This window comes from Heterodontus francisci, chromosome 41 (assembly GCF_036365525.1).
Source record: "Heterodontus francisci isolate sHetFra1 chromosome 41, sHetFra1.hap1, whole genome shotgun sequence".
Classification (NCBI taxonomy): domain Eukaryota; kingdom Metazoa; phylum Chordata; class Chondrichthyes; order Heterodontiformes; family Heterodontidae; genus Heterodontus; species Heterodontus francisci.
The window spans coordinates 7878425-7904902 of NC_090411.1; the positions used below are offsets into that span (position 1 = coordinate 7878425).

The window sequence follows — 26478 nt, forward strand, 5'->3', positions numbered from 1 at the left end:
AGAGTGCAATATTTGCCAAGAACTGACATGTGCGAAGAGCAGCAGATTGTGAATGGAGTGTCAAGGTGATGTGTAAAAATGGAGTATTTGAGACCGTAAGAGGTGGTGTGTGATGTCAGGTGGCAGTGTGTGAGAACATTTAGCATACTTACCTGGCAGGGGAGAGACCATGATCAAGAAGGTGGTTCTCCCAGGACGAGGCTAGCCCATTGCACTTCGGGTGTGCTGACGCCTGCGATGTCCCCAAATGCGGGATACTCGACTGCAAAATTTGTGGTAGTGGGGGACTGCGTTCGCGCTCTCCCCTGGTTTTACAATGCAAAGTTAGATCTTACAGTGCATCTTTCTTAATTGCTTTCATCGCTATCTTTTGTTGCTAATGTTATTTTCTAACTTCTCTTTTATTTCTTCGCCACACGCTCAGCATGTGGTGTCAGCATTTTTTCTCTCCATTGCTCCTCACAACCTGCTCATTCATCAGCTGCCACAGGCTCACGTTCTTACTCTACGTGCTGCCCCATTCCCCACTCCAACCCAGCGCCACGCCGCTCACCCGACCCATCTTACACTTTATCGCCACGTACAAAATGGACCCTGTCTGCACACACACCATCTTCAAACCTCTACATCAAGCTTGGCACAAAAAAACTTACACAACCTCCCCCTGCCCACTTTTCTGTGCCGCGGTATCAAGCTCTGCCTGCAACCCAACTACGCAAACACCAAGTCTCACTACCTGCTCACCTTCTATCTGGTCCCCATCTTGCCAGGGGTGGGTCTGGTCTGCCCACATTGCCCCAGAATGCTCCATCCACTTCCACTCTGCCCTACCACCTATCCCTCCTGGAAAGGTTTCTGCACAAAAACACCTTTCACCACCAATCCAGGCCTCGCTGACGTACAGCAAGGTACTGAGGACACAGGCGTGATACACTCGGACTTTTGTCTTCCGTGTCAGTGCGCCATTTTCTCTTGGCCAGTCTCGACATAGCAGTGGAACCCTTTCCCATGCGCTTGTTGATTTCTGCATCGAGAGCTTACTGGTGATATTTGAGCCTTGGTAGGTGAACTCTTGAACCACTTCCAGAACGTGGTCGCCGATATTCATGGACGGAGCATTTCTGATGTCCTGTCCCATGATGTTCATTTTCTTGAGGCTGATGGTTAGGCCAAATTCGTTGCAGGCAGCCACAAACCTGTCGATGAGACTCTGCAGACAATCTTCAGTGTGAGATGTTCATGCAGCATCGTCAGACTGAGGACTTTCCGTACTTCACTTTTAGACGGGCAAGGTTGAACAACCTGCCACCTGAGCTTGTGTGGAGGAAAATTCTTGAACTCGTGTGAGAGCAGCAGGGAGAAGAAAATCCCAAACAGTGTAGGTGCGAGAACACAGCCCTGTTTCACGCCACTCAGAATAGGAAAGGGGTCTGATGAGGCGCCGCTATGCTGAATCGTGCCTTTCATATTGTCATGGAATGAGGTGATGATACTTAGCAGCTTTGGTGGACATCCGATCTTTTCGAGTAGTCTGAAGAGACCACGTTTGCTGACGAGGTCAAAGGCTATGGTGAGATCAATAAAAGCAACGTAGAGGGGCATCTGTTGTTCGCGGCATTTCTCCTGTAGCTGACGAAGGGAGAACAGCATGTCAATGGTCGATCTCTATGCTCGAAAGCCACACTGTGCCTCAGGATTTTTGGAGCAAGGAGATGGAATCGGAGCTTGCCCCGTCCACTCCACGCATCGACCTGGTACTGCAGTATCTCTGGGAACGGTGCACCTCCCTTTCCACCGCTGCTGCTACACTTCAAAATACAAAACCACGGACAACCATCCCGTCAAAGCTGGCACAGTTTAAACAGCTACTCACAAACGGCTAAATCCATAAGATCATGCATACCCTTCAAATGCTTGAAAGCTAAAACATACACTCAACAATCAAACAACCCATTACTCCGCCACATTCATCTATTTACGCACACAAAACTTACACACACAGCGTGCAAACAATAAAACTCTGCGCAAACCTACGAACCAATTTAAGCTGCAGCCAGCACAAAGGGAGCCGCAGTACAAGGAAATAAACCACAACCAGCCCAATGTGACCAGGCCCATCCTTCGCAACACCGGGGACAGATAGAACCTCAGCACGTAGTGACACTTGGAGTTTGCGTACTGGGGATCGACACATAGCTTGATGCAGCCGCACACGAAGGTGGTCATCAGGATGAGGGCCACGTTGGGTACATTTTTCCCGCCCTTGTCCAGAGATTTGAACATCGTGTCCCTCCGGACCCGGTCCATTTTAGATCCCCAGACGAAGCGGAAAATGGCTCGGGTGACTGCCACGGCGCAGGAGTGGGGTATGGGCCAGACCTGCGCCACGTAGAGCAACAACGTGAGCGCCTCGCACCTGATGACCAGGTTCTTACCCACAATGGAGAGAGATCGCTGCCCCCACATGCCCAACTTTTGTCGTACCTTGGCTACTCGCTCCTCCCATGTTTTGGTGCACGCCCCGGCCCTTCCGAACCATATCCCCAGCACCTTCAGGTAATCTGACCTGACGGTGAAAGGGACAAAGGATCGGTCAGCCCAGTTGCCAAAGAACATGGCCTCGCTCATGCCGTGGTTGACTTTGGCTCCCGAGGCCAGTTCGAACTGGTCGCAGATGCTCATCAGTCTGCGCACGGACAGCGGATCCGAGCAGAAGACGGCGACGTCATCCATGTACAGGGAGGTTTTGACCTGAGTGCCTCTGCTGCCTGGGATTGTCACCCCTCTTATGCTCGCATCCTTCCTAATAGACTCAGCAAAGGGTTCAATACAGCAAACAAACAAGACCGGGGACAGAGGACAGCCCTGTCTGACTCCAGATTTGATCGGGAAACTTTCTGATTCCCACCCGTTGATTGAGACTGCGCTACTGATGTTTGTGTAGAGCAGTTGGATCCAATTGCAGATTCCCTCCCCAAACCCCATTTTGGAAAGCACGTCCATCATGTAGGTGTGCGATATCCTGTCAAAAGCCTTCTCCTGGTCCAGGCTGATGAGGCAGGTGTCCGCCCTCCTGTCCCGTACGTAGGCGATCGTATCCCTGAGTAGCGCGAGACTATCCGAGATCTTCCTGCCGGGTACAGTACAGGTCTGATCGGGGTGAATCACCAGCTCCAGAGCAGACTTGACTCGACTGGCTATGACTTTGGACAGAATCTTGTAATCAACATTAAGCAGTGAGATGGGCCGCCAATTTCTGATTTCTGCCCTCTCCCCCTTCTGCTTGTAAATGAGGGTGATGATGCCTTTTCTCATGGATTCTGACATGCTGCCGGCCAGGAGCATACTCTCGTATACTTCCAGCAGGTCCAGCAGCGGTGGAAAGGGAGGTGCACCGTTCCCAGAGATACTGCAGTACCAGGTCGATGCGTGGAGTGGACGGGGCAAGCTCCGATTCCATCTCCTTGCTCCAAAAATCCTGAGGCACAGTGTGGCTTTCGAGCATAGAGATCGACCATTGACATGCTGTTCTCCCTTCGTCAGCTACAGGAGAAATGCCGCGAACAACAGATGCCCCTCTACGTTGCTTTTATTGATCTCACCATAGCCTTTGACCTCGTCAGCAAACGTGGTCTCTTCAGACTACTCGAAAAGATCGGATGTCCACCAAAGCTGCTAAGTATCATCACCTCATTCCATGACAATATGAAAGGCACGATTCAGCATAGCGGCGCCTCATCAGACCCCTTTCCTATTCTGAGTGGCGTGAAACAGGGCTGTGTTCTCGCACCTACACTGTTTGGGATTTTCTTCTCCCTGCTGCTCTCACACGAGTTCAAGAATTTTCCTCCACACAAGCTCAGGTGGCAGGTTGTTCAACCTTGCCCGTCTAAAAGTGAAGTACGGAAAGTCCTCAGTCTGACGATGCTGCATGAACATCTCACACTGAAGATTGTCTGCAGAGTCTCATTGACAGGTTTGTGGCTGCCTGCAACGAATTTGGCCTAACCATCAGCCTCAAGAAAACGAACAACATGGGACAGGACATCAGAAATGCTCCGTCCATGAATATCGGCGACCACGTTCTGGAAGTGGTTCAAGAGTTCACCTACCTAGGCTCAACTATCACCAGTAAGCTCTCGATGCAGAAATCAACAAGCGCATGGGAAAGGGTTCCACTGCTATGTCGAGACTGGCCAAGAGAAAATGGCGCACTGACACGGAAGACAAAAGTCCGAGTGTATCACGCCTGTGTCCTCAGTACCTTGCTGTACGTCAGCGAGGCCTGGATTGGTGGTGAAAGGTGTTTGTGCAGAAACCTTTCCAGGAGGGATAGGTGGTAGGGCAGAGTGGAAGTGGATGGAGCATTCTGGGGCAATGTGGGCAGACCAGACCCACCCCTGGCAAGATGGGGACCAGATAGAAGGTGAGCAGGTAGTGAGACTTGGTGTTTGCGTAGTTGGGTTGCAGGCAGAGCTTGATACCGCGGCACAGAAAAGTGGGCAGGGGGAGGTTGTGTAAGTTTTTTTGTGCCAAGCTTGATGTAGAGGTTTGAAGATGGTGTGTGTGCAGACAGGGTCCATTTTGTACGTGGCGATAAAGTGTAAGATGGGTCGGGTGAGCGGCGTGGCGCTGGGTTGGAGTGGGGAATGGGGCAGCACGTAGAGTAAGAACGTGAGCCTGTGGCAGCTGATGAATGAGCAGGTTGTGAGGAGCAATGGAGAGAAAAAATGCTGACACCACATGCTGAGCGTGTGGCGAAGAAATAAAAGAGAAGTTAGAAAATAACATTAGCAACAAAAGATAGCGATGAAAGCAATTAAGAAAGATGCACTGTAAGATCTAACTTTGCATTGTAAAACCAGGGGAGAGCGCGAACGCAGTCCCCCACTACCACAAATTTTGCAGTCGAGTATCCCGCATTTGGGGACATCGCAGGCGTCAGCACACCCGAAGTGCAATGGGCTAGCCTCGTCCTGGGAGAACCACCTTCTTGATCATGGTCTCTCCCCTGCCAGGTAAGTATGCTAAATGTTCTCACACACTGCCACCTGACATCACACATCACCTCTTACGGTCTCAAATACTCCATTTTTACACATCACCTTGACACTCCATTCACAATCTGCTGCTCTTCGCACATGTCAGTTCTTGGCAAATATTGCACTCTATCATTCATTACACCTTCCGACAAAATGCCGCACGGATCCAGAGCCTGCAATTCTATTTGCATAATGCCCTTAATAGGAAAACAGCACCCTCCCCCTCCCTCAGCTGCCTTCCTTCAGGCCGCGAGGCTTTTTTTTCATGTCCATTAAATATTTTAGAAAGATTCGAGATTATATACATTAGAACAGTCTCAAGCAATCTTCCTTCTTTATACAGAAACAAATCTTAACAGCTGTCCTTGAGTATAATAACAAAAGACACGGTTCAAACCAATGGACTATTAACTGCACAAATGACAAAGAGCTTCCTCTTGAAGGTTCGCATTAATGTACTAAATTCAGAGTTTGCTTCCAGCCAAAGAAACCTCCCATTTCATCTGTTTAAGAGCCCGTGTAGATTTTAGTTTTCTCACTAGTTCCATTCTCTCATCTTGCAGTCACACCATGATGCTGAATCTACAACTTTCGAAACTTTCCAGATTTTTGTTTAAGCTCTGCTCCCCGGGATTTGTTGACAAACTGCATTGCTGGTTTTTTCTGTTGAGCTTTCTTGTTTGCAAGTGAGAAGTATTCATTGACACTGCCTCTCCTGCTGCCTGGGCCATACAGTCGATCATTAATCTGGCATTTTCAACCTGCTGCTTTGTTTGGCCTTGATCCTTTAATGGAATGGCCATGGAGCTCTCCTTCCATCTGGTATCCACACATTCTTCAACATCTTCCTTCAATCCACTATCTTCCTCAGGTTGCTGCACAGAATTACAATCATCACCTTCTTTACTTGAGTCAGGTGCCTGGTCATTCTTTTCTCGGACTGAAGTAATCTCTTAAAGAATGCCATCTGGAAGCGACTTGCGCTTCTTTTGCTCTTTGAATAATTGCTCCTTTCTTCTTCTTTTCTCCTTCAGCAAAGCTTTGTCTCTCCTCACGCTCTCCAGCGGCGCTTTCATGCTCTTTTCAGCTTCCTCCCGGGCGCTGCTGAAAGTCACCTCCTCCGGCGCTTCGTCCTCTTCCTCTGGGCTGATCTCGGCCAACATTTCCCGGCTCTCTTGACTCTTCACAGAACCAACTTCCATGCCATTCTCCTTCAGGCCGCGAGGCGTTTTCCGGAAAGAAATCCCTAGACGTAGACATTGCAAACAAAGGAAGGAAATGCTTGGCTTCTCTTCCTTTCAAACACCGTTCACAATCTGATGCCTTCGAAAAAGCACTTTTCAAGTTTTGCACCTCAACACCAATAGGGACGTAGGGAGCGAGTTCTGGCCGTCAAGTCTTCCTCACTTGTCACATTCACTGCCTTTGCTTGAAATATTTCACCGGTTTCCCAAAGGGAGCAAACCCACCTCCCTTTGTTTAAGTCTGGCTTTGCAATCTATCTTACTCTCTGCAGTATGATCATTGTCCACATAGCCGGTAAATGATGTGAGGAGAAGCCACATTAAACGGTTGAAGAAGACAGAGACATTTTGTCGAAGCTTTTCTTCTTGCACTCATCAGGACAACCTGAAAGAATACCAATGACAGAAAAGGGCACGGGTGGGAGGGTGAGTGTCGGGGGCGGAGCTGGAGCCGGAAGAAGGTGCTGAAAGCCATTTAAAAGGACTTTCAGCAACCTCACTGGCTCTGAGAGGCTTACCTGCAGCAAGTAGGATGTTTGGCGGAGCAGCATATTAGAAGAAGGAATAGAGCTACTCAACTCCTGCAAACCTCCAGTTCCCTCCCCCTGCTATTCAGGTGGCTGTGCCCCCTACTCCTCATCCTCAGCTGTTTCAACATCCTCATCTGAGGATGCCTCGTGCTGAACAACGTCGTCGTCATCTTCCAGGGTCTCTTCCCCTCTTCCCCCCCTCCCCCTCCACTGCAGCACCAGGTTATGTAAGGCACAGCAGACGACAACAATGCAACATACCCTTGCTGGCGAGTACTGTAGGGCACCACCTGAGCGATTGAGATACTTAAATCTCATTTTCAGAAGACCCATGGTCTGCTCAATCGTGACTCTGGTGGTCGCATGGCTTGCATTGTACCGTTCCTCTGCTTCATTCTGTGGGTTCCTCACTGGTGTCATCAGCCATGTCGTCAGCGGGTATCCCCTGTCACCAAGTATCCATCCTTGCAGGCACTCGGGGGGGCTGGGTGGAGGGGTGCTGAATAGTGCTGGCGCCTGGGAGTTCTGGAGAATGAATGCACCGTGACTGCTTCCAGGATAACGAGCACACACTTGCAATATACAGTGATCACAGACAAGTTGCACATTCATTGAATGAAACCCCTTTCGATTAATGAAGGCCCTGATTGATCTGTAGGTGCTCGAATGGCCACATGTGTGCAATCAATGACTCCTTGGACCACGGGGAACCCAGCGACGGTGCTGAATCCTCTGGTGCTCTCAGCCTGACTGGCGGAGTCTGTCTGGAACCTGATGAACCTGTTGGCATGCCTGAATATGGTATCAGTTACCACCTGTAGTGGTAATGTAGCAATGTAGTGATGCGCTGATGATTGCACACTCCTGATGAGGCCAGGAAGGACCTGATGCATAGAAGTTCAGAGTGACTGTTAGCTTCAGTGGGGCTGCCGTTGGATGGCCACCCACGCAGTTGGAAGCGACCTCTGCTGCCAGCATCTCAGGGATGTGACAGTCTCTCGGGACAGGTGATGTCTTCGGCACTGGCGCTGTGACATTTGAAGAAGGCTCAATCGCGGGCAATAGACCCTGCCTGCTGGGTAGGCTCATTTCCTCACAGGTGGTTGCTCCTGGCGCACTCTGTGACCTTCTGCCCCTCCCCCATTACCAGGCTGCACTTGGCCAGCAGATTGCTGATTTCACTGGACATTTGCCCTCCTGTCCCTCTTTGTGGCGAAGTCTTCCTCAAGAGGTGAGCTGCCTCCAGAGTGGACAATTCCCATGGCTGCAGTGTCCCAAAGATGTTCTGAGGACAGGTATTTGCAGTCTGCTGCAAGGACAGGCACTCAGAACCCCCCCTCTCCTACACAGAATAAATCAGTGATGCTGTGGCCCAACCAGGAGTTTCAATCACTCAGGTGAACCCTGGTGAACCAGCAAAAACAGTCCCAACCTTCAAAACAGCACACAAATCTATCAAAGTGTAATAAAAAAACAGTACCTCCAACTCCTTCACAGATACACTGGTTGCCGCTCTTTCAAAGCTGCCGAGTTCCCAACTCCCCGTTTGACTCGTTTGCCAGGCACAAAATGTGACAGCTGACGTAAAATGGCTGTCAATTGAATTCTAGACTATGTCAATTGGCCCTTAATTGCTGCAAAGTGGACAGCGATCAGCACCTCAATCTCTCCCGCCGTCCGACCCATGTCAAATGGTGATTGGGAGTAATAATGTCGGGGACCTGATATCGACTGCCATTTTTCACCTCGGACGCCCGTTTTGAGCAGGTAAAATTCCAGTCCGAGACTCCATTTGCTCAGTAGAAGCTACTGCACTACAGTTGGCCTACAACCCTGCCCAGCTCATCATCGGTGGTGAATGCCAGTTATCCTGGAAACAGTATGATGTCTTTCAGTCACCATGTCAAACCAGAGAACGGATGCTGGAGGATGAGACATCTGCTGTACACCTGGCTAATGTCTCCCCTCCAACAAACTTGTGGCCAGCACTCATAATGAAACCAATGCTGTCATGAGAATCACGGTTTTGAGCAGACCATTAGGGTGCTGAGGTAAAAGTTCTGGTGCCTTGACTACTCTGGAGGTACCTTCCAGAACTCTCCGGAGTGGGTGTCCTGATTTGTGGTGCTGTGTTGCAACTGCCTGTAGGGGTACGCAAAAGCAGGCACTAGACAGTTGGAATATTGCAAGTGCAATTGAAAAGTAGGGAGCAATATCAACAGAGTAACCTCAACATTTTCAGCATTTCTGAGTTTAATGGAGTATTAAGTAAAGACAAACACAAGAGCATGAATTTAAACATCCCCATTGCTGTGTCAAACCATTTGAAACACTGCTCTGTTTGAGTAGATGAATTTTGCTTTGCCAAAATTCTTGCAAAAGGAACAGGCCGAGTTTCTTGTTTGCAGAACCGAAGAGATTGTTCCTGTGGAGCGCCATGCGGCGAATGAAATCCACTAGTTTATTGTCCATGTGAAGAACGCAAAGTCTGAGAATTCACCAGAATCTTTTGGCATTTGTATAGTTGCTGGGCTAGAGAAGAAGCATCCCAATGTCCACTTCATTCATAAAATGCAAGTTTCATTTTCAGATGGTGACAAATTTCAGAGAATGAAACGGTTGCTCTGTGCATTGATCCTATTTCATGCGCTGTTCTACACTGGACCTCTCTCCCACACTTCCCCTGGAAGAAAAACCAAAGACAATTAAGAATTGTTCTCATATCCAGTCCTGCTTCTCAGCAGATATCAATGGAAAGTGGAAAATCTCACTTACCCCCTGCTGGTGCTTATTCCAACCAAAAATCGAGGTTGAATCTGGGCTCCTCTTCAGTAACACTGCAAATTTAATACCAAATTATGTCACACTTGGCAAATTAGATTAAAACCATTTAAAGCAACAATAAAGCATGGTTCAAAATTTAGACCAAGCAGCTTGTCACTGTCAATCTGCAGCACTCATGTCTCCAGTATTTACCATGATACTGCAGGCTAAGGTTATCCTTCTGTGTCTTCTCCTGCACTGCCTTCGTTGCTTGAATGCTGTCCTTGAGTTTCAGACACCAGGAAGGATTGTCGTCTCAAAGGCATCTTTTATATGAAAAGAAAGAGGAGGAAGCAGCTGTGGGAGGAGGCGGCTGGTGGGGTGGGTGGTGGAGGAGGCGGGTGGTGGGGGGGCGAGGAAGTGGCCATGGGAGGAAGTAGCTGGGGAGGCAGGAGGAAGTGGCCATTGGGGAGGAGGTCTCAGCCAGTGAGGCTTCATTTGCGCATGTGCCAATAGTATGTCAAGTAGGGGTTGTGCAGTCACCAAACACGTTCCTGAACATTGAATTTATCTTTGCGGTTTGGAGTGAATAGTCACGATGAAGCAGGTTGTAAAGAGGCACACAGCCTCGCTCGACCCCGACGTCCTCGTCACTCCCCCAATTTCCTTGTCCTCGCCATGGAGAGTGTGTGGATGGATATATTGGAGAACAAGGAGGAGAATCATAGAAAGGAACCGTTCCTGACACGGGAGCCAACTTTTTTCTCCAACAATACAGCATATTCATAAAAATATGCGAAAATTCTTTACCAAACAGTTCAATGTTCCCAGTTCGGAAGATGAGATTTTTTTGATGCAGGAAAAGATGAAATACTTCACAATTCTTGCCATTTCATTTTAAATGCAATGTACATTGGTATTACATAGTAAAAAACATTTTGGTGCAAACAGCACATGGGGTTTTAAACAGGTTCCAGCAGCTCAGTTCGCTATGGCGGGAGGACCTTACACTGTTGTCTTTCTGCATTGAGCCTTTGTGGCGGCTGCCCCAAGCTTTAGTGCACCCCTCAGCACGTAGTTCTGGACCTTGGAATATGCCAGTCTGCAAAACTCGGTCTGCAACATTCCTGGTCAATCACAGGGGGTTTGTTTGCCCGGGTGACAACTTGGCAGGGGCGGGGAGATGGGGCGGCATCTTGTAAACAGCCAGGTTTTGACTGTTCTCTGCTGGTGGTGTTTTTCCCTTTGTTCCTCATCGAGGACGTTGCTGCTTCCGGTTTCCCGGAGCTGGGCTGCGCTGTGTGTCTCACTGCGCTGGCTGATTTGGGGTTAGGGAGCACTGTGCCCTTGGCTGCATCTAGTGTTTTGAAGCTGGGGGGCTTTCTCTTCTAGCTTCTTTGCATTTTATTGCTTTTGCAAGGTGCCATCTTTCTGGCCCTTCCTCATGTGATGAGGAGCAGTTGCTGTAGTCCGTAAACCACCTCTTGCCACTGGTTTGGGTGGTGGCCTGTTCCTTTTTTTTCTGGGTGGTCTTTGTGGTTTTCCTCTTAACCACTTGCCACTCACCCAGTTGTCCCTCTCCTGGCTGCTCCTCCATTGATGCTGTCTGTTGATAGGGAGGTTCAGGTAACAAGGTCGGCATTTGTTAGCTTTCTGCAGCTCCCTCTCCTTGTCTTCCTGAGACAGATTTTCCTCACTGGGGGGAGGGTTTCTGGTCTCCTTCTCGGCACCAGCCACGTTCACTGTCCTTTCCCCCATACCTTTCCTTGGTTCTTGCTCCCTGTCCATAACTGAGGGAGTATTTTGGGCAGGTCTTGTCGAGGTGGCCTGCCCCACCGAACAGGTTGCAGCACTTACTCTGCTTGCAGTTCCTATAATTGACTGTGCTGCAGCTGGCCACCACATGACCGGATTTGCCACAGGTACGACAAACCCTGGGCTGCCCCGTGTGGACCAAGAAGCCTCAACTTCCCCTGATAGCGAAGCTGGAGGCAGAGTGAAGGATGGTTCGATTGGCATCTACCTTCAAGGTGACCTGGATCTGCAGCTTGCTGGTCCAAATCCCAAACAGGTCCTGGACCAGAGTGCAGTACCTGGCGAGGAAAGTGAGCACATTCACGACATGAACATAGGGGTTGTAGAGGTGATGGTCACTACCCGGTTCATTGCAATGGCAGCGTAAACAGTAGCTCCGCCGTGAGGATTGACAGCGGCGCCTGGTTTCCTCTCTCCTTGAAGACCTTCAGGAACTTGATGCATCCTGCTATGTTCTTGAACGTCACATCAAAGTAACAACTGCTACAGATGTCCTGCAGGCAGAAGATGTCAGCAGCTTTAAATCTCGAAACCACAGCATTAGAAAAGGACTTGCTTAACGACGGAGGTATGGTCCATGTGTGCACCTCCTTTGCTGTTTTTCACTACCACCCTAACTGTGTTACACACTGCCTGGCCTGGAGCTCTATTGTTGGTTGCAGCCATTATGCTCGGTCTTCACAGGACAGGGACCAAGATCCAAACCAGCATGAAAACAACCACAGGAGAACTCGAACACCAAAAGAATGAAAATGCTGAAATCCACACCGAGAAACCAAAACCCACAGAAACACAACATCCTCCTGCGGAATCAAGGCCTCTCCCCTGCCAGGTCATCTAGAGACCTTCATCAACCTGACCACATCTGTCCATTCCAGGAACACAGGAGCAGGATAGGCCATTTGGCCCTTCAAACCATTCGATAAGTTCATCGCTGAACTGATTGTGGTCTCAACTCCACTGTCCTGTCGGCACCCCCCATAACCCTTGACCCCTCAAAAATCTTTCTAACTCTGCCTTGAATAAATTCAATGACTGAGCCTCTGCTGTTTCTGGGGAAGAGAATTCCACAGACTAACAACCCTCAGAGGCAAAAAAAATTCTCATCTCAGTCTTAAAAGGGAAACCTCTTCTTCTTAAACTCTGTCCCCTTGTTCTAGTCTCCCCCACAAGAGGAAACATCTTCCTGGTATCCACCCTATCAAACCCCTCAGGATCTTATATGTTTCAATAAGGTCGCCTCTCATTTTTCTAAACTCCAATGGGTAAAGGCCCAACCTGTTCAACCTTTCTTCCTGGGATGAAGGACTTAGTTATGAATGAATCGAGTGAACCTTATCTGAACTGCCTCTGATGCAATTATATCCTTTTTAAAATAAGGACACCAAAACTGTACACAGTACTCCAGCTGTGGTCTTACCTAGGCCCTGCAGCTGCAGTAAAACTCTTTACTTTTATATTCCATTCCCCTTGCAATAAACTCCAACATTCCATTTGCCTTCCCAAACACTCGCTGTACCTGCATACTCGTCTTTGGCCTCCTTGTCTCGAGAGACAATGGGTAAGCGCCTGGAGGTTGTCAGTGGTTTGTGAAGCAGCGCCTGGAGTGGCTATAAAGGCCAATTCCAGAGTGACAGATTCTTCCACAGGTGCTGTAGATAAAATTGGTTGTTGGCTCCACACTTGGCTCTCTCCTTGCGCTTCTGTCTTTTTTCCTGCCAAACTGCCAAGTCTCTTCGACTCGCCACGCTTTAGCCCCGCCTTTATGGCTGCCCGCCAACTCTGGCGATCACTGGCAACTGACTCCCATGACTTGTGATCAATGTCACAGGACTTCATGTCGTGTTTGCAGACGTCTTTAAAGCAGAGACATGGATGGCCAGTTGGTCTGGTACCAGTGACAAGCTCGCTGTACAATGTGTACTTGGGGATCCTGCCAACTTCCATGCGGCTCACATGGCTAAGCCATCTCAGGCGCCGCTGGCTTAGTAGGGTGCATAAGCTGGGGATGTTGGCCGCCTCGAGGACTTCTGTGTTGGAGATACGGTCCTGCCACCTGATGCCAAGGATTCTCCGGAGGCAGCAAAGATGGAATGAATTGAGACGTCGCTCTTGGCTGAGGTACTTTGTCCAGGCCTCGCTGCCGTAGAGCAAGGTACTGAGGACACAGGCTTGATACACTTGGACATTTGTGTTCTGTGTCAGTGCGCCATTTTCCCACACTCTCTTGGCCAGTCTGGACATAGCAGAGGAATCCTTTCCCATGCGCTTGTTTAATTCTGCATCGAGAATACTGCATACTAACTTTTTGTGGTTCATGTACCAGGACACCCAGATCCCTCTGTGCCGCAGAGTTCTGCAATCTCTCCCCATTTTAATAGTATTCTGCTTTTCTATTCTTTCTGCTGAAGTAAATAAGTTCACATTCTCCCACATTATACCCCATCTGCCAAAAGTAACCTATCTCTCTCCCTTTGTAGACTCTGGACCTCCTCTTGACAACTTACTTTCCTACCTATCTTGGGATGTTGGCAAATATAACTATCATACATTTGGTCCTTTCATCTAAGTCATTGATATAGATTGTAAATAGTTAAGGCCCCGCACTGACCCTTGTGGCACTCCACAAATTTACAGCTTGTCAATCTGAAATTGCCCCATTTATCCCCACTCGCTGCGTCTTGTTAGCGAGCCAGTCCTTTTATCAGTGTTACCCCCCCCGCACCCCCCATTACACCATGAGCTCTTTGCTTGTGTAATAACCTTTGGATGTGGCACCTTAACAAATGCTTTTTGGAAATCCAAGTGCACCACATCTACAGATTTCCCTTTATCTACCATGCTTGTTAATTCCTCAAAGAACTCGAATAACTTAGTTCAGACACAATTTCCCTTTCACAAAACCATGCTGACTCTGCCTGATCCTGTTGCTTTTCTAAGTACCCTATTGAAATGATTTGTGACTTTAATCATATATACGGACTAAACCAAATCAGGCATACATCCCTATGAGTCTCCTTTTAATTAAGTTCAAACTAGGTCCACAGGTCACTGAAAGTGGCAACGCAGGTGGATAAGGTAGTCCAGAAGGCATACGGCATGTTTGCCTTCATCGGTCGGGGCATAGAGTATAAAAATTGGCAAGTCATGCTGCAGCTGCACAGAACTTTAGTTAGGCCACACTTGGAATATTGCGTGCAATTCTGGTCGTCACACTACCAGAAGGACGTGGAGGCTTTGGAGAGGGTACAGAGGAGGTTTACCAGGATGTTGCCTGGTCTGGAGGGCATTAGCTATGAGGAGAGGTTGGAAAAACTCGGATTGTTTTCACTGGAATGACGGAGGTGGAGGGGCGACATGATGGAGGTTTACAAAGTTATGAGTGGCATGGACAGAGTGGATAGTCAGAAGCTTTTTCCCAGGGTGGAAGAGTCAGTTACTAGGGGACATAGGTTTAAGGTGCGAGGGGCAAAGTTTAGAGGGGATGTGCGAGGCAAGTTTTTTACACAGAGGGTGGTGAGTGCCTGGAACATGCTGCCAGGGGAGGTGATGGAAGCAGATACGATAGCGACGTTTAAGAGACATCTTGACAAGTATATGAATAGGAAGGGAATAGAGGGATATGGGCCCCGGAAGTGCAGAAGGTATTAGTTTAGGCAGGCATCAAGATCGATGCAGGCTTGGAGGGCCGAATGGTCTGTTCCTGTGCTGTATTGTTTTTTGTTGTTTGTTCTAGACAGATTCCGTTAGACACTTGTTTGGGTCTGAAGAACTGAACTAGTCTTCCCTCAAAGAAAGAAAACTAACAGAATATGACTATCTTTCGGATAGCCAAATTTTAATAATTATCACTGTCATAAATATTCCAGATATTATAAGGGTCTGGGAAACTCTAAATAAGTATCTCCCCACTGAAGGAGATACAGAGAGGGGATTCTTGTAGCATTCTGTATACAACATGAGATGATTTATTAACTTTTATGTATTTATTCGAGTTGAACATGTAATACATTTTAAGCGACTAAGTATACTAAAACATGATCTTATTTCTAAAATAGATTCCAAAAGTTCAACCTTGACAATGTTACAGCAAAATATCTTAGAATAGCCATCAAAATTCAAAGTAAACTGTTACCTTAAATTCCCCGAGTAAGCCTCCTGCTTAACAAGACAAAACACTCGGTTAAGAGCAGAATTCTCTTGTCATGCAGTCAGCTGTTCTTACCATAGGTTGAAAAGCATTGATGAGGAATTCAATACTTCTGGTATTTCGATTCAAAACTCGCGTTTATACTGTTTCTAATCTATCATCTCATCTTTTGGAATGTAAGTGTTATCTTTCTGTGTGTTTTTCCTTTTGTTATCCATATATGGTAATATCATGAGCGACCATTCCCACTTAATTATTTGCTGAGAATTCCCTTCTCTTGAAGTTGAGCTTTTACCTGGTCAAAATGTTTGTAATTGGGTTTACATGGCATCTGTTTTTGTAATTACCTTTCCATTTTGTGACTGATCATCTGTGATGGTCCATTGATGGTACTTTGTCCCATCCTCTGAAGTCAGTCTGTCTATATCACTAACACTACCAACTGATTAAAATTATAGTTACCAGTATGGACTTCATATAGCATGTTTCGGTATATTTCATCTTCTAATTCCATTGTAACAGAAGACCTTGGAATGGATTTTTTAAACTTAAAAGGTGTTTCTGGTTCACATTCTATTGTAACAGGGATGTTTATGAATTTTTAACTCTGCCCTTAAAAGGGAATTTCAGTGCGTCTTGAAAACTGACCATTTTATTCAATCTTAAATTCTAAAAGGTAGAATGTATTAGTTATATCCAAATTCTACCTCATGAAGACTATTATGCCTTTGTTTCATCACACTATAACCACCTCAATAATAGATTCTTTCTTTGGGCTAACTGGCCTTGAGTTTCCTGCTTTCTGTCTCCTTCCTTTCTTGAATGAAGGTATTATATTTGTGATTTCCAATTTGCTGGGACCCTTCTAGACTCTAAGGAATTTTGAAAGATTATAACCAATGCCACTACTATCTCTGCAGTCACTTCTTTTCAGACCCGAGGATGCAAGCCTTTTAGTTTTGGTGACTGCAGCTTTGACAGTAGCGAAGGTGCGAGAGCGAGCTGACAGCTGGGAAGTCAATTTCAGTGGAAGTTTAAAAGTTAATTCCCTTTTGTTTTCGGAGGACCAGGGACCGCTGGGACCAGGGACTGCTGGGTAAGGAAAAACTATATATTTGGGTGGTGGCTGTACCCGAGACACTACACGTGTAGTGCCTCCCACCCACCCTCCTCCTCTAACCAAAATAAAGGACTCTGTTGTGTTGATAAGGTAAGCTTTTTATTTAAGAAGTTCTGTCCGTTGGATTGCTAACCTTACAAGTTTTGACATTTTTTTTTGGTTTTTCAGTAGATTTGTTGGGAATTTAGAATAGAGGGAATGGAAGTTAAGGCAGATTAATGTTCCTCCTGCAGAATGTGGGAGGTAAGGGTCGCCAAGAGTGTCCCTGCTGACTGAATCTGCGGGAAGTGAACCCAACTCCAGCTCCTCGAGAACCGCGTTAGGGAACTGGAGCTGGAGCTGGATGAACTTCGGATCATTAGGGAGGCGGAGGGGGTTATTGAGAGGAGTTATGGGGAGGTAGTCACACCTCAGGTAAAAGAAATAGGTAGATGGGTTACCGTCAGGGGAAGGAGAGGGAACCAGCAGGCAGTGCAGGGATCCCCTGTGGCCGTTTCCCTCAACAACAGGTATACCGTTTTGGATACTGTTGCGGGGGACGACTTACCAGGGGTAAGCAATGGGGTACAGGTATCTGGCACAGAGTCTGTCCCTGTTGCTCAGAAGGGAAGGGGGAAGAGGAGCAGAGCATTAGTCATTGGGTACTCCATAGTTAGGGGAACAGATCGGAGGTTCTGTGGGAACGAGAGAGACTCACGGTTGGTATGTTGCCTCCCAGGTGCCAGGGTTCGTGATGTCTCGGATCGTGTTTTTGGGATCCTTAAGGGGGAGGGGGAGCAGCCCCAAGTCGTGGTCCACATAGGCACCAACGACATAGGTAGGAAGAGAGATGGGGATTTAAGATAGAAATTCAGGGAGCTAGGGTGGAAGCTTAGAGCGAGAACAAACAGAGTTGTTATCTCTGGGTTGTTGCCCGTGCCACGTGCTAGCGAAGCGAGGAATAGGGAGAGAGAGGAGTTGAACACGTGGCTGCAGGGATGGTGTAGCAGGGAGGGTTTTGGTTTCCTGGATAATTGGGGCTCTTTCTGGGGTAGGTGGGACCTCTACAAACAGGATGGTCGTCACCTGAACCAGAGGGGACCCAATATCCTGGGGGGGAGATTTGCTAGTGCTCTTCGGGGGGTTTAAACTAATTCAGCAGGGGAATGGGAACCTAAAATGTAGTGCCAGTGGACAGGATGTTGAGAGTAGTGAGGTCAGGGATAAGGTTACAAGGACGCAAGAGGGCACTGGCAAGCAAGAACCTGGTTTAAAGTGTGTCTACTTCAACGCCAGGAGCATCCGGAATAAGGTGGGTGAGCTTGCAGCATGGGTTGGTACCTGGGATCTCGATGTAGTGGCCATTTCGGAGACATGGGTAGAGCAGGGGCAGGAATGGATGTTGCAGGTTCCGGGATTTAGATGTTTCAGTAAGAACAGAGAAGATGGTAAAAGAGGGGGGTGTGGCATTGTTAATCAAGGACAGTATTACAGCGACAGAAAGGACGTTTGAGTACACGTCTACGGAGGTAGTATGGGCCGAGGTTAGAAACAGGAGAGGTGAGGTCACCCTGTTAGGAGTCTTTTATAGACCTCCAAATAGTTCCAGAGATGTAGAGGAAAGGATAGCGAAGATGATTCTCGACAGGGGCGAGAGTAACAGGGTAGTTGTTATGGGGGACTTTAACTTTCCAAATATCGACTGGAAATACTATAGTTCGAGTACTTTAGATGGGTCAGTTTTTGTCCAGTGTGTGCAGGAGGGTTTTCTGACACAGTATGTAGACAGGCCAACCAGGGGCGATGCCACATTGGATTTGGTACTGGGTAATGAACCCGGCCAGGTGTTAGATTTAGATGTAGGTGAGCACTTTGGTGATAGTGATCACAATTCGGTTAGGTTTACCTTAGCGATGGGCAGGGACAGGTATATACCGCAGGGCAAGAATTATAGCTGGGGGTAAGGAAATTATGATGCGATTAGGCAGGATTTAGGATGCGTAGGATGGGGAAGGAAACTGCAGGGGATGGGAACAATCAAAATGTGGAGCTTATTCAAGGAGCAGCTACTGCGTGTCCTTGATAAGTATGTACCTGTCAGGCAGGGAGGAAGTTGTCGAGCGAGGGAGCCGTGGTTTACTAAAGAAGTTGAAGCGCTTGTCAAGAGGAAGAAGAAGGCTTATGTTAGGATGAGACGTGAAGGCTCAGTTAGGGCGCTTGAGAGTTACAAGCTAGCCAGGAAGGATCTAAAGGGAGAGCTAAGACGAGCAAGGAGAGGACACGAGAAGTCATTGGCGGATAGGATCAGGGAAAACCCTAAGGCTTTCTATAGGAAAATCAGGAATAAAAGAATGACTAGAGTTAGATTAGGGCCAATCAAGGATAGTAGTGGGAAGTTGTGTGTGGAATCAGAGGAGGTAGGGGAAGTGTTAAATGAATATTTTGCGTCAGTATTTACAGTAGAGAAAGAAAATGTTGTCGAGGAGAATACTGAGATTCAGGCCACTAGGCTAGATGAGATTGAGGTTCACAAGGAGGAGGTGTTATCAATTTTGGAAAGTGTGAAAATAGATAAGTCCCCTGGGCCAGATGGGATTTATCCTAGGATTCTCTGGGAAGCTAGGGAGGAGATCGCAGAGCCTTTGTCCTTGATCTTTATGTCGTCATTGTCGACAGGAATAGTGCCGGAAGACTGGAGGATAGCAAATGTTGTCCCCTTGTTCAAGAAGGGGAGTAGAGACAGCCCTGGTAATTATAGACCTGTGAGCCTTACTTCGGTTGTGGGTAAAATGTTGGAAAAGGTTATAAGAGACAGGATTTATAATCATCTTGAAAAGAATAAGTTCATTAGCGATAGTCAGCACGGTTTTGTGACGGGTAGGTCGTGCCTCACAAACCTTATTGAGTTTTTCGAGAAGGTGACCAAACAGGTGGATGAGGGTAAAGCAGTGGATGTGGTGTATATGGATTTCAGTAAGGCGTTTGATAAGGTTCCCCATGGTAGGCTATTGCAGAAAATACGGAAGTATGGGGTTGAAGGTGATTTAGAGCTTTGGATCAGAAATTGGCTAGCTGAAAGAAGACAGAGGGTGGTGGTTGATGGCAAATGTTCATCCTGGAGTTTAGTTACTAGTGGTGTACCGCAAGGATCTGTTTTGGGGCCACTGCTGTTTGTCATTTTTATAAATTACCTGGAAGAGGGTGTAGAAGGGTGGGTTAGTAAATTTGCGGATGACACTAAGGTCGGTGGAGTTGTGGATAGTGCCGAAGGATGTTGTAGGGTACAGAGGGACATAGATAGGCTGCAGAGTTGGGCTGAGAGATGGCAAATGGAGTTTAATGCGGAAAAGTGCGAGGTGATTCACTTTGGAAGGAGTAACAGGAATGCAGAGTACTGGGCTAATGGGAAGATTCTTGGTCGTGTAGATGAACAGAGAGATCTTGGTGTCCAGGTGCATAAATCTCTGAAGGTTGCTACCAGGTTAATAGGGCTGTTAAGAAGGCATATGGTGTGTTAGCTTTTATTAGTTGGGGGATCGAGTTTCGGAGCCACGAGGTCATGCTGCAGCTGTACAAAACTCTGGTGAGACCGCACCTGGAGTATTGCGTGCAGTTCTGGTCACCGCATTATAGGAAGGATGTGGAAGCTATGGAAAGGGTGCAGAGGAGATTTACTAGGATGTTGCCTGGTATGGAGGGAAGGTCTTACGAGGAAAGGCTGAGGGACTTGAGGTTGTTTTCATTGGATAGAAGGAGGAGGAGAGGTGACTTAATAGAGACATATAAGATAATCAGAGGGTTAGATAGGGTGGATAGTGAGAGTCTTTTTCCTCGGATGGTGATGGCAAACACGAGAGGACATAGCTTTAAGTTGAGGGGTGATAGATATAGGACAGATGTCAGAGGTAGTTTCTTTACTCAGAGAGTAGTAGGGGCGTGGAACGCCCTGCCTGCAACAGTAGTAGACTCGCCAACTTTAAGGGCATTTAAGTGGTCATTGGATGGACATATGGATGAAAATGGAATAGTGTAGGTCAGATGGTTTCACAGGTCGGCGCAACATCGAGGGCCGAAGTGCCTGTACTGCGCTGTAATGTTCTAATGTTCTAAAATGTTCTAAAGCCATCAGGTCCTGGTTTATTAGGTTTAATAGTTTTCCCGGTACCCTTTCCTTGGTGATTGTTTGTTTAAAGTTTCTCCCTCCCTTTCACCTCTTGATTATTAAGTATCTTTGGGAAGTCTTCTACAGTGATGACGGTGCAAAATACCTGTTTAATGCTTCTGCCAGTTCCTTGTTTTCCATTATTAATTCCCCAGATTGACTCTCTAGAGGACTATCACTTGTTTTAGTTACTCTTTCCTTTATAAATACTTGTAGAAACTTAGTATCTGGTTTTGTTTTCCAAGCAAGCTTTCGCTTCTATTGTAATTTCACCCTCGCCATTTTTTTAATCATCCTTTGCTGGTTCTTATCTGTCCAAACTTCTGACTTGCCACTAATCTTTGCAGAATTGTGCAGTTTTTCTTCCAATCTGATACTATCCTTAACTTCCTTATTTAGCCACAATGAGGCATCCTTCTCAGTCTTTCTCACTGAGATAAATCTTTGAGAGTTATTAAATATCTCCTTAAAAGTCTGCCACATGAGTCCTGCTCATGTCTCTGCTCATCCTGCAAGCCCTCCCCCCTATTGAGTGTGTAGTTGTGCAGAGCACAGCAGACAGCAACAAAGCGAGCTACCCTTTCCAGCTTGTACTGCAGGGCACCACCCGACCTATCCAGGCAGCGGAATCACATTTTCAGCATGCCGATCGCCTGCTCAGTGATGGCTCTTGTAGCTCTGTGGCTGACGTTGTATCTCTCTTCTGCAGCAGTGGTGGGGTTTTTTATTGGTGTCAGGGGCCATGTATGCAAGGCGGAGCCCTTGTCTCCAAGAAGCCACCCCTCCATCTGAGCCATTTCATTGAACAGCAATGGCAGCTGGGACTGGCGCAGGATGAAGGCATCATGGCAGCTGCCTGGAAAGCGGGCACAGATTTGCATGAATCGTTTCTGGTGATCACATGCAAGCTGCACATTGAGTGGAAGCCTTTATGATTTAGATATTCAGCTGGTCGCCCGTCGGGAGCCTTGATGGCCACATAGGTGCAATCTGTAACCCCTTGTACCTGTGGGAATTCAGCATTGGAGACGACACCGGTGGCCCTCTGGGCTTGGCTTTCAGGGTCTGTCATGAAACGGATATAGTCACCAACCATCTGGTACCGGGCATCGGTGACCTCCCTGATGCAATGGTGAACTGCTGACTGTGTGACCCCAAAAAGGTCTCCGACGAGCCCCTGAAATGATGCAGAGGTGTAAAAATTGAGAGCCTCTGTCACCGAGAGTGCCACAGGCACAGGATGTCCCCTGAAGCCCCTGGGCTGCAGGTCGTCATTCAGCAGGGCGCAGAGATATGTCACTGCCTCTCTTGACATCCGCTGTCATCTCTGACACTGGCACTCTGACATCTACAGGTCTGTCATGCGGGATCTGTAGATGGTCGGTGATTTGTAGTGGCGAGCTCTCCTTGGGTGCTGCTGCTCGTGACCAGGACGGGCCTCTGTGTGGGCTACAACTGCGGTACATATGGATCCTCTCAAGTAGCATATCAATTAATATCGGGTGAACCATCCCCATCGTCAAGTTGCAATTCAACTCAGTTCCTTCAATTCTTCCAAGGTTCCTGACAGGGCAGAGAATGATGTTGAGTGGTACATCAGGTGCTTTCGTGTAGCAGTTATGTGGCATGGCATGGCATTGCCCATCTTAGCTCCCACTAAGAATGGCACCACATGACCACATAAAGATTGCACAAGTTGCATCGATTGGCCCACAAGGCATATAAGCTTCACACGCTTACCATCTCTGGCACTCTCTCCAAATATAGGGTGCCTTGAGAGCTATTGTTCCTTCATTAACAGGCAATCAATGGCACAGAGCTGCCAACCTTTACGGAGGGTGGAATCATAATGGTTCCCAACACCTCTTCAGTAACACCCCTGAAGATCTGGACTTGCCTTCGCTGGCGAAAACATCTGACTCCGATGTCCCGTCGGCTTTTCTATTCGTGAATGGGACGGCACATGACTGCCGCCCGTTCACTGTAAAATGCTGAAGTGTACATTGAGAGGGAGCAGGCTGCGCAATCGGGAGAGGTAAGTAGTGTTTTGAATATGGTAATTGGGGTGCTGCCGTCGAGGGGTGGGAGTTGCCCGCACTGAGGTCCCCCCGGTCGACGGTAACGTGGTGGGCCCTTCTCGACGTTGGGGTTCAAGGTGGGCTTCTCCAGGCAGAATTTTACCGGTTCCCGCACAGTGACCCGGTGTTGAGGGGCCGGTAAAATTCAGCCCCATATCTCCAGCACCTTCAGATAGCCTGACCTGATGGTGAACAGAACGAAGGATTGATTGGCCCAGTTCCCAAAGAACATAGCCTCATTCTTGCCGTGATTTACTTTGGCTCCCAGCGCCAGTTCAAACTGGTTGCTGATGCTCATCGGCCTGTAACCGGAGTGCCTCTGCTGCCTGGGATTGTCACCTACTAATGCCAACATTCTTCCTGAAGGAATCAGGTTCCATACAGCAAACAAATAAGACGGGAGAGAGGACCACCCTGTCTGACTCAAGATTTGATTGGGAAACTTTGATTCCCATCCATTGATTGAGAATGCGTTCCTGATGTTTGTGTGGAGCAGATGGATCCAATTGTGGATTTCCTCCCAAACCCCATTTTGGAGAGCACGTCCATCATGTATGTGTGTAATATTCTGTCTAAAGTCGTCTTCTGGTCCAAGCTGATGAGGCAGGTGTCCACCTCCCTGTCCTGAACATAGGTGACGAATCCTTGAGTAGTGCGAGGCTATCGGAGATCTTCCTGCCGGGTACAGTACAGGTCTGTTCGGGGTGAATCACCAACTCCAGAGCAGATTTGACCCGATTGGCGATGACCATGGGCAGAATTTTGTCGTTCACATTCAGGAGTGAGATGAGCCTCCAATTTCTGATTTCCTCCCTCTCCCTCTTTGCTTGTAGATGAGGGTGGTGATGCCTTTCCTCATGGATTCTGACATGCTGCTGGCCAGAAGCATACTCTCATACACTTCCAGCAGGTCTGGGCCGATCCAGTCCCACAGAGTCGAATACAAGCAGGCCAGTAAGCTGTGACTTCCAGGAGTTTTTCTGCGTCTCGACCTGATGGCCTTTGTCAGTTCGTCAAGAGTTAGCAATTTGTGCAGACTCTCCCATTTTTTGTCATCTATGACCTCTGTGATAGAGAACAGGAAGGACTGGGAGGCTGTGCTGTCTTGGGCTTCACGTTGTACAGCCCAGCATTAAAAGATTTACTGATCCTCAGTATATTAGGCTGCCATGATGTTACCGAGCCGTCCTCTTCCTTCAGGCTGCTGATCCCAGAGCTCTCTCTGTGTACCTTTGGGAAGAAAAAGCGCAAGCACGTCTCATCCTGCTCAACGGAGCGGACTCTGGACTGGAAGATGATCTTGGAAGCCTCTACAGTAAACAATGAGGCCTGCTGGCTCTTCACCTATTGGAGATCCTCCTTAACCTTGACTCCCATCGACTGCAGCAGGAGCAAATTCTGTTCTGGACATTTCCCTCTGTCTTTCGCCCTCTGAACACCTTTGAGGTGTTACGGACAGATGAGGAGGGGTTGAAGGGCTTCCCTCTTTTCCCTCTCATTTGACGAACAGGTTTAATTCTTTTTTTAAAGTGGATGTACTGGCCAATTCTGTAGGTGTTTGGTTCTTATTATAACATGTAAATAATCCGACAGGTTTTCTTGAGTTTAACGAAGAAAGAGGTTCACTTTATTGTATTTAAACCAAACTAAGTGAAATAATAAACTACGCTCCAACATACTTTTTTCTCTCTCACTCTCTTCCCCCTCTCACACTCTCGGTTCACACACAAATAGATTCAAGTGGAAAGGGTAGATTGGTCGAGTCCATAGAAAAGAAGAGGTGGACATTCTGTGGACTTTGATTCAGCTGGCTTCTAGCTGAATTCAGTGGTCCTGAGACTTTCAGCTTGAAGAGACAGATGGCAGTTTCGGTGGGTCTCATGGAGACAGCGGTGCAGATTATTTCCACCAAAGGGTTTCTGGTTATAACCGGAGTATGCAGAGGTGGTCAGTCAGCAGGCAGGGTTCGAAACTTGCAAGCTGGAATGGAGAGAGAGAGAAAGGAGGTGCGCCTACTTGGGACTGCACGTGTCGGAGTCCAGATGCTTGTCGGCCTGCTGCAGAGAAATGCCAGCGTAAAAAACAGATGTGGTGGCGGGGGAGCGGAGGGGGGTTGGTGTTGGTTGTGGTGGGTTGTCATATGACAGTCACCCAATGACTCAAGCGTGGTCGTCTTGATGTTTCGCTGAGGGAACAGGCAGTTTTCTTGAAATTCCTGGACCTTGGTTTTTGCTGGGATGGACCAGTCTCTTCCTCTCCAACCTCACTGGCCTTGCTGTTGCCATCTTAAGCTGCAAGCAAAGTCACCTTTTATCTGTTACTTTATTAATTTCTTTAAATTCAGGTCTGCAGTCAATGGATTAAAAGAAAAATATCATTCAACGTAGCAGGTTGGTGTGTTAATGTTCACCTTGATCACTTCTTACCAGTGTGTCAGGGACTCAGGAATTTTATGGTTCTCCAACCTTTGTAATCCATTTTGAATTCCTCAATGTTCTCAGTTTCACGTTCAGCTTCCATGTTGCCTGGCAACCCTCTGGTCATTCTGTAGGTGACAGGCAGTGGTCAGAGAAGAACATTGGCCTGATGTTGGTTGATCTGATCGTGAACGCTCGGGGCACAAACAGGAAGTGAATCCTGGAATAGGCAGACCCGTCCAGTCTTGACCAGGTGTATCTACACTGGGCTCCGTTTGCAGGGTTGCTGAAGACGTTGTGCAGTTTAGCATCTTTTACTGTTTCCATCAGGAGTCTGGATGTGGCGTCCATTTGACTGTCGGCACTGCTGGATCATCCAGCTGCATCGATGATGCAGTTGAAGTCACTGCCGAGAATAACCAGCCTGGATGTCACCAGCAGCAATGGGAGCTGCTGGAAGACGGTCAGTCGCTCGCTGCTTCGAACCAGGGCGTACGCGTGGATTAACCGGAGCGAAGCATTTTTGTACATTACCTTTGCTGCAAGGAGGCGACCGCCCACCACCTCCTTAACTTCGGAGATGAAGTTGCCTCCGCGCAGCAGAAAACCCAAGCTGGAGGAACGGGAATGATTCTCCCCGACTCAGTTGTGCAAAATGGGCTCATGGTAAATCAGCAGCCTGTTTTTCATCAGGCTTAATTTTCTTTTCCTTTGACATTAAGATGCACTTTGTGGGATGGATGTGATGTCTGTGCACAGGAGTGAATTGAACCCAATTTCTCAGCAGCATTCAATACAGTTAATTTACAATTATTTCCCATGAAAGAATTTTAAAAAAAGCACAGCCAGGACTTCTGATCCAGTTCACTATCTAATGGCTGCAAAGCAAAATATGGTTGATCTTTTGGAATTGAAGACCCTCCTGATTTCAGCTCTCCCAGTTTTTTTTTATTTCCAAAATATACTTTATTCATAAAAATCTGTAAAAATTACATTGCCAAACAGTTTCAAAACAGCACCAAAAAATCCAAACATTGCAAGGGAGATCAGTTTCCTTCAATACTATCATGAGTTTCTTCACAACCCTTCCATTTCACAATTGTCATGCCAGTTACAGTTTTACATTTACAGCAAATGAAAATATTAACGATACAGTTCGAGGGGTTTCCCATGGATCC

At 47.6% G+C, this 26478-nt stretch overlaps 1 long non-coding RNA gene, 2 other non-coding genes and 3 pseudogenes across 3 annotated transcripts; 2 read left to right on the plus strand and 4 right to left on the minus strand.

Annotated features, from left to right (window-relative positions):
• Nucleotides 1–144: 144 nt before the first annotated feature.
• On the plus strand, nucleotides 145–308 carry LOC137353884 (U1 spliceosomal RNA). The gene has a single exon (XR_010970036.1). It is a non-coding gene; the product is annotated as a U1 spliceosomal RNA (small nuclear RNA).
• Nucleotides 309–1661: 1353 nt separating this feature from the next.
• Nucleotides 1662–1788, plus strand: LOC137354840 (U2 spliceosomal RNA; annotated as a pseudogene).
• A 1596-nt stretch (nucleotides 1789–3384) lies between these two features.
• Nucleotides 3385–3511, minus strand: LOC137354841 (U2 spliceosomal RNA; annotated as a pseudogene).
• A 1351-nt stretch (nucleotides 3512–4862) lies between these two features.
• LOC137353997 (U1 spliceosomal RNA) lies at nucleotides 4863–5026 on the minus strand. The gene has a single exon (XR_010970147.1). It is a non-coding gene; the product is annotated as a U1 spliceosomal RNA (small nuclear RNA).
• Nucleotides 5027–5624: 598 nt separating this feature from the next.
• LOC137353340 (U3 small nucleolar RNA-associated protein NOL7-like) lies at nucleotides 5625–6607 on the minus strand (annotated as a pseudogene).
• A 2453-nt stretch (nucleotides 6608–9060) lies between these two features.
• LOC137353599 (uncharacterized) lies at nucleotides 9061–9907 on the minus strand. The gene is made up of 3 exons (XR_010969856.1): nucleotides 9793–9907; nucleotides 9592–9653; nucleotides 9061–9499 (listed from the first exon to the last, which is right to left on the minus strand). It is a non-coding gene; the product is annotated as an uncharacterized lncRNA (long non-coding RNA).
• Nucleotides 9908–26478: the final 16571 nt, after the last annotated feature.